Consider the following 7,446-nt stretch of genomic DNA (forward strand, 5'->3'; position numbering starts at 1 on the left):
ATAGTCACATCTCTTTGGGGATTTCATCACCCTATCTGCAAATGCCCAGATACAAACATTGGCAGTGTTACCCATAGTTAGATTCGGTGGCTGACTTTGTAGGCACTTCTGGGTCCATGGGTGGACAGGAGTAGTTTAAAAGGCCCCCTCGATCCTTCCTACCCCACAACTTCCATGAAGGGAAGGGTATGGTGATTGAGTCCCCCTAGGATAAGAACAACCTACCAATTAAGCCTTTGCATACAATTGGCCTAGTTATGTCAAACCCGTGAGGACTAGATCAAGCCCAGAGCCTATGAAGACTAGGCAAAGCCCAAAGAGTGAACATCCAAGCCTAGTAAAGGATACCCTCATAAGGCCAGAGGTCAGGGGAAAGTGTCTTGTAAAAGGTACACCCTTTTTGCTTGAGCTAAAGAAATTGTGCTCTACTCTAGGTTCTTTCTATCTTGCTTGCATAGCATCCATGATTAAATCCCTAGGGAAAGCAACCCCGTTGCTTGTACATGCTAGATCATACCTCATCCCTAAGGGTTTACAACCCTACAAGAGCACTCATGCATACACTAATTGATTCTGTCACCTAATTGTGCAAAGATAAAATTTGTGGCAAGTAGCCGAAACACCATTCAGGAGGAAATGTTGTCAAAAAACTGTCAAGAATTCCAAAGCATCAACAGTCTAAGAGCTTTCTTAGGAAAAATCCAAAAAGATTGCCAAGAGGTCCAAGTTGCCAAAAGGTCCTAGATGTCAAGAATCCAAGGGCTCCCTCAGGAGATCCAAAGGTTCAAGAGATCCATGCTGTCCAAGTTACCAAAAGATCCAAATGTCCAAGAGCTTCCCCGAGAAGTCCACATCGTCAAGAGCCAAGTTTTTCCTTGTAATCGCATTTACTTGCATTGTAAAAGGCCCATTGTTGGAGCCATTGAACTCAGCATTGTAAAAGCAAACCTTGTATAAGCATTTTGTTTCCATGTAATCAAAAGCAAGGCCCGTCCCGCATTGTCTAGCATGTCATGAAAGTTTCGGTTACTTGCTAATCTTGTGCATTAATATTGCATCATACTAGAAACTCACCATGATGAATACCCAATCCAAGGTGTAAAAGCCAAATTTTTCTGAAAATGGTAGGTGCATGTTCAATAGCAAGGGCGTAAATTAACTTGATTTTGGTGTTGTGTTTCCACATTGTCAAATGCACCCCGTTTCTTTCACCTCTTATTCTTTCTCAGGTTCAAAAGATTGCTAAAAAGAAACAGTCTAAGCTACCACCACATCGTGATCCCATCGTCACTAGGTCTCATGCAAGATTTATGTCTACTAGTGGTACTTCTCCCTATGAGGAAAGTGCTTAGGAAATTGCTTTTATGAAGGAGCAAGTGGCAGAAATGATGCGTATGATGCAACAACTAGTTGTAGGAAGAGGACAGAACTCCTCTGGTCATAGTCAAGGAGGCCCCCGAATCGAGAACAAAAATCAACCCCCACCAGGACAGGATCAAGGCCACAACATATAGGCTGAGGGCAATCACCAAGAAACGGATCCTTCTAAGGACAAGAACCTCGAATCTGGGATTGGCCAAGTTAAAAGTCAAGTGGAAACTCTAGCTGAGAAATTTCATATCATAGAGGGCTCCAGCGCCCATGGAAGTGTTGATCTAGATAGTCTAACCAACTTCCCTCAAGTTATTATGCCTCCCAAGTTCAAGGCACCAAAGCTTGTCAAGTATGATGATACTGGAGACCCTTGCGCGCACTTGCGCATGTTCTGTAGGAAATGGCTCCTTATGGGGATAATCACCCTTTGCTTTGCTAGATTTTTCCTGATAGTTTGATCGGCCCCGTAGCCACATAGTATGTGAGATTGGAAAAGACCTCTAGCAGGAGGGAAATGGCCAACTCTTTCCTGGAATACTATCGGTTCAACACCAAGATAGCTCCCAACCGCATGGTCCTTATGAGAACAAAGAAGAAGAATGGGGAATCTTTCCAAGAATATGCCCAAAGGTGGCGAGAGCTAGCCACACAAGTGCAACCCCCCATAATGGAAAATGAGATGATCAAATGGTTCATTGACAACCTCAAGCCTCCTTACTATGAGAAGATGATCACCACCCAAGGCACTCATTTTGCTAGCCTCATCCCTATTGGAGAGCATATTGACAAGGGTATTAGGAGCAACAGGATCATGGAGCCCAAATCCTTGAGTTTCACGGTTGAACAACAAGTCAAGAAAATGACCGGCCATAAGACTAAGGAAGCTGATGTGCACATGGTTGACAATGCATCAGAAAAGGCTTAGGGGTATTACTTCTGCTTATGCAACCCCAGCTGCTAAACCTTATTAGCAACAGGTTCAGTCTACTCAAGCACTTAACTGAGCCTTTAATCAAAGAGGGAGGCCAGACCCATCTCGTCCCCTTAGGAGGGAAAACTGGAAGTACACTCCATTACCCATGCCCATGGCAGATCTCTATGCTTACCTGCTAGAAAGGTAGCTAGTGACCCCGATGTTTGCCAAGCCTAGAAAAGGCCCTCCACCACCTGGCTTTGATCTGTCCAAGAAGTGTGAACACCATTTTGGGGTTGAGAGGCATACTCTGGAAGAATGTTACTACTTAAGAGACCGTGTCCAGGATCTCATTGACAACGAGTTGATACAGTTCGATAATGTAGCCACTCTGAACATCATCACCAACCCTTTGCCTCCCCATCAGGAAGGGAATGTAAATGCCATCATCACAGAGGAAGAAAGGGTTCCATATTTCTCCTCACTGTCATTCCCATGGAAGGCCCTACTCTAAGCCTAGTCCAAAAGAGCCACCTTGATCTTGAAGGTATAAGAACCCCGGGATTTCATTGGGAAATCTGCTCATTTTGTGATAGTGGAGACAGGCATGCCCTATTTGATTGTAAAGTGCTTCGAGCACAGCTTTAGAGTCCAACCGACCATGGTATTATCTGGATCGAAAGAGAGGTTATACGAAGAGATGACTGCATGGCAGTCGGCTTGTGTCCTCCAACTGCCTAGTCAAGAACTACCTGCAATGCTATATCAATTAGGTCAAGGAAAGATTGGTACGAATATCTACAAAAACACCTTGTTAAGGTTACTTCAGTATCTCCCTCTTCAATAGTCATTAGGGTCCGTTCGGTTGGAGAAGTGGAAAAGTGGGAGGATGGAAAATATTTAGTTTTCCCTCTTGTGTGTTTGGTTGGAGGGGTGGAAAAGTGGGAGGGTGGAAAACTCTTTTGTTTGGTTGGAGAGAAAAATGGAAGAATGGAAAATGTAATTTATATAAATTGACCATTATACCCTTGTTACATAATATGTAAGAAATAAATTTATTTGTACCCATTACATAATATAAAATTTATCACATCATATATATATAAATTTATATTATTATTTTTATTATTATAATGTAAAAATTAGATTAGGTCACGTTGAAAAAAAAATCGTTCAGGTCACGTTGAAAAAAAAAAAGAGAGAAGAGAACGTTCAGGTAACAATGAAAAAAAAAAAAGAACGTTGAAGATCAAGTCACTTTGGAAAAAAAAAAGGACAAGAGAACATTTCAGGTCACGATGAAAAAAAAAAAAGAAGAGAACGTTGAAAAAAAATAGGTGGGAAGAGGGTATTTTTGTAAAAGTGCTACCATAACACTTTTCTCTCCAGATTTTCCTTCCAATTTGGAAGGAAAAAAAATGTGGGCTCGGAGAGAAAACTTTCTCCCCGGTTTTCTCTCCTTCCTATTTTCCTTCCCCAAACGAACAGCGAAAAACAATATTTTTCACCCTATTTTCCTTCCTCTATTTTCCATCCTCCCTATTTTCCGCCCAAATGAACAGACCCTTACGGAGATCATAAAATCACCTGCAGATTCAGAGTCATCAGATTCAAGAAAAGGGCAAGCCCCTCTAGCCATTGAGGGATTCACTCATCTAGTTCTTGCATTGCCTGTAGTCGTAATGCCAGCTTCATCATCAATTCAAGAGGGAACCGCCATTGTCCCTGCCATCCGAGATTTCGACCCTCTTACTCTGCTGAAGCCTACCTTAGGAATCTCTAGGGTATCCAATTCAAAGGCCCTCGAAGCCATTCTGCCAAGTATGGTGGTCATTATTCTAAAGACGTTCTCTATAGCTAGGGGTGTCCACGGGTCACGTTGGGTTTGGGCTCAATCCGGTACCGACCCGACTCTATCGAGTTGAAGGATGGCAGACCTGCCGTCGACCGTGAAAAACTATAGGTCTTTAACCGAAAGACAGAAAATGAAGATGAAACTTAGTACGAATTTCACAAATCTTAAGAACAAATCTACAAACCCAAATATCAGTAACCACAAATCCAAAGAACCCAGACAGAAATAGAGAGAAAAGATAGAAAACAAAGACGAAACTTGGTACAAATTTCACAAATCTTAAGAACAAATCTACAAACCCAAATATTAGTAACCACAAATTCGAAGAACCTAGACAAAAATAGAGAGAAATAATAGCAAATCTAAACTTGTATGAGACTAAAACAAAGAGATAAAGAGTGTTACTTGTAGATTGGCAATGGTGTGATGAAGGAGATTCGTAGCTTAGCGATCGTGGAGGTTCGAAGATCTAAAGATTCAAATCGGCAACGGTGCAATGAAGGAGACTCGTAGCTCAACGATGGCGGTGGTTCGAAGATCTAAAGATTCAGATGGGTGATGGTGTTGGCTGGCGATGGTTTTTGTTGTTGAGCGTGAGAGAGATCGAAAGTGTGAGACTGAGAGAGCGAGTGGACAAAGAAACTAACAATGAGTGAGCCGGTAATGGTCTAAACTAGAGTGGAGAATGTAAAATGACTAAGAACTGGGTTATATACATGGTCAGGTTGGGTGGATCAAGTTTTGGATGGGAAGACCCACCACCCAACCCGTTGAAATTGGTTTGGGATGGCAAGGACCCACCGCCAACCGCCAGGTAGTCGGGTCGAGTGGTTGCTGGTTCGAGTCCAATTGGTTTGGCAGGGTGGGTCGGGTCTGCGGTTTTGTTAGACAGGCCTATCCATAGCGCCCAATTTGCAAACTTAGGAGGGCATTATCATTTTCATGCCAAAGCCGTCCCCTTATGAAGATAGCCATCATGTCCCATGGAAATATGATTTGTCCTTAATCTCCATTTGAACTGGAAAAGAAGAGGTCTGCTCCAATATCTCTTCAAGTCTATCTGGGCTTACTAGGAGTGGCCGCTGCTACAAAAGAGAAGGAAAGAGATTGACAAGGGTACAGCCGAGCCCGTCAGGAATAGGGTTACAACCAAATAAGCCAAGGAATTCTTGAAAATTATCATAAACTCATAATACAGTGTAATTCAGCAACTAAACAGGTCATCAGCTTAGATTTCTATCTTAGCACTGTTGCTATCCTCTGATGTCCACCGTGAGGCTCTCTTAAAAGTCTTGAAAGAAACATGTGTTCCTACAGGTGTCACAGAATCTTCCTTTGTGGATATGGTCTCAATGGTGTTGGCCACCAACCACATTTCCTTTACAGATGATGAACTACCACTAGAAGGTAGAAAGCATACTTTGCCCATGCATATTATGGCGAAGTGTGAAAACATGATCGTCTCCAAAGTGTTAATTGACAATGGATCAGCCCCGAATGTGTGCCCAATGTCTACTATATTTGAATGTGGATACTTCTCTTATTCGTCCTACCACCATGATCATCAAAGCCTTTGATGCCACTCTCCGAGAAGTGTAAGGTGAGATTGAATTAGCAATTGGAATTAGCCCCAAGTCTTTCATGGTTAACTTCCAAGTCATCAAGGTTGATTCCCCATATAATATGCTCCTAGAGAGGCCTTGGCTACATGCTGTGAGAGCAGTTGCTTTTACCCTTCACTGGATGCTCAAGTTCCCCTCCGAGGATCGGATAATCACTATTATGGCCGAAAAGCCCCTAACCATCTTTAAGGGTACTTCTATCCCCTACATTGGTGCTAATGCCTTCCCGGAGGCAACTTTCCACAATTTCGAGCTAGTCTCCATGATTTCCAGAGCTTCAGAACTCGAGTCAGCATGGCCTTCCGCTACTTTAATGGCTGTCAAGGAGATGCTCAAATTTAGCTATCAGTTAGGCAAAGGCCTCGATGCCGTAGGACATGGGAATGCTTCTCTGATTGAACTCCTAGACAACAAATGAGGAATCGGTCTAGGCTATGACTCATCTGATGAAGAAATTTTCCAAGCTTCTAGAGGAAAGAAAAGGAAGTGCATTGGCCAAGGGATGTCCATTCCCCACATTAGGGTTGGTTTTTTGGTTTTAGCTGAGGTCATCATCTTGTTGCCATAACGAGGATATTGATGACGTGAATAAGACAATAGAGTTGGATCATGATATTGATGGATTAGAGGAAATTTCGAGTTTGCCTCGTGATATTTTGGAAGCTCTAAACAAAGAAATTGAGGGGTCCAAGCCCAACATAGAAGCAACAGAAGTGGTTAACCTTGCCCCATGAAGGCGAGAATGAAAAACCCATCAACATCGGGGTAAACTTTCCCAAAGACATGAAGCCTAAACTCGTAGCGTTGCTGAAAGAATTCAGAGAGATTTTCACTTGGTCTTACCAAGGTATGCCAGGGTTAGATACTGAGATTGTCATGCATAGAATTCCAGTTAAGCCAGAATGCCCTCCAATGCAGCAAGCCCTTCGAAAAATGAAATCTGAGATCATTTTGAAGATCAAAGAAGAAGTAGAAAAACAGTTGAAAGCAGATTTCCTTACCACAATAGCCTACTCAGATTGGGTCGCCAACATTTTTCCCGTGCCTAAGAAAGATGGGAAAGTATGCATGTGCGTCAACTACAAGGATTTGAACCGGGCCAACCCTAAGGATAACTTTCCATTGCCACATATCGAAACACTGATTGATAATACTGCTACCAACATGTTCTTTTCCTTTATGGATGGATTCTCAGGTTATAATCATATCAAGATGGCCGAGGAAGACAAAACTAAGACAACATTCACCACTATTGGGGAACCTCGGTGCTACTTACCAGCGAGCCATGGTAACCTTATTCCATGATATAAGGCATAAAGAGATCGAAGTCTATGTGGATGACAAGATTGCCAAATCCTGCACACCCAGGGATCATTTGATAGATTTGAGAAAGCTGTTCAAGCACCTTATCAAGTACAAATTAAGACAAAACCCTAACAAGTGCTTCTTTGGAGCTAGTTTAGGGAAATTGCTTGGTTTTATAGTCAGCCAAAGAGAAATTGAAGTGGACCCAGCAAAAGTCCAAGCCATCCGGGACATGCCAACACCGCAAAGCGAGAAACAGATTTGCAACTTCTTAGGAAAGGTCAATTACATAGCTCATTTCATAGGGCAGTTGACTGCCACATGTGATCCATTGTTCAAGCTCTTGAAGAAGGACACAAAGATAGAATGGACAGATG

This window comes from Castanea sativa, chromosome 8, assembly GCF_040712315.1.
Source record: "Castanea sativa cultivar Marrone di Chiusa Pesio chromosome 8, ASM4071231v1".
Taxonomy (NCBI): domain Eukaryota; kingdom Viridiplantae; phylum Streptophyta; class Magnoliopsida; order Fagales; family Fagaceae; genus Castanea; species Castanea sativa.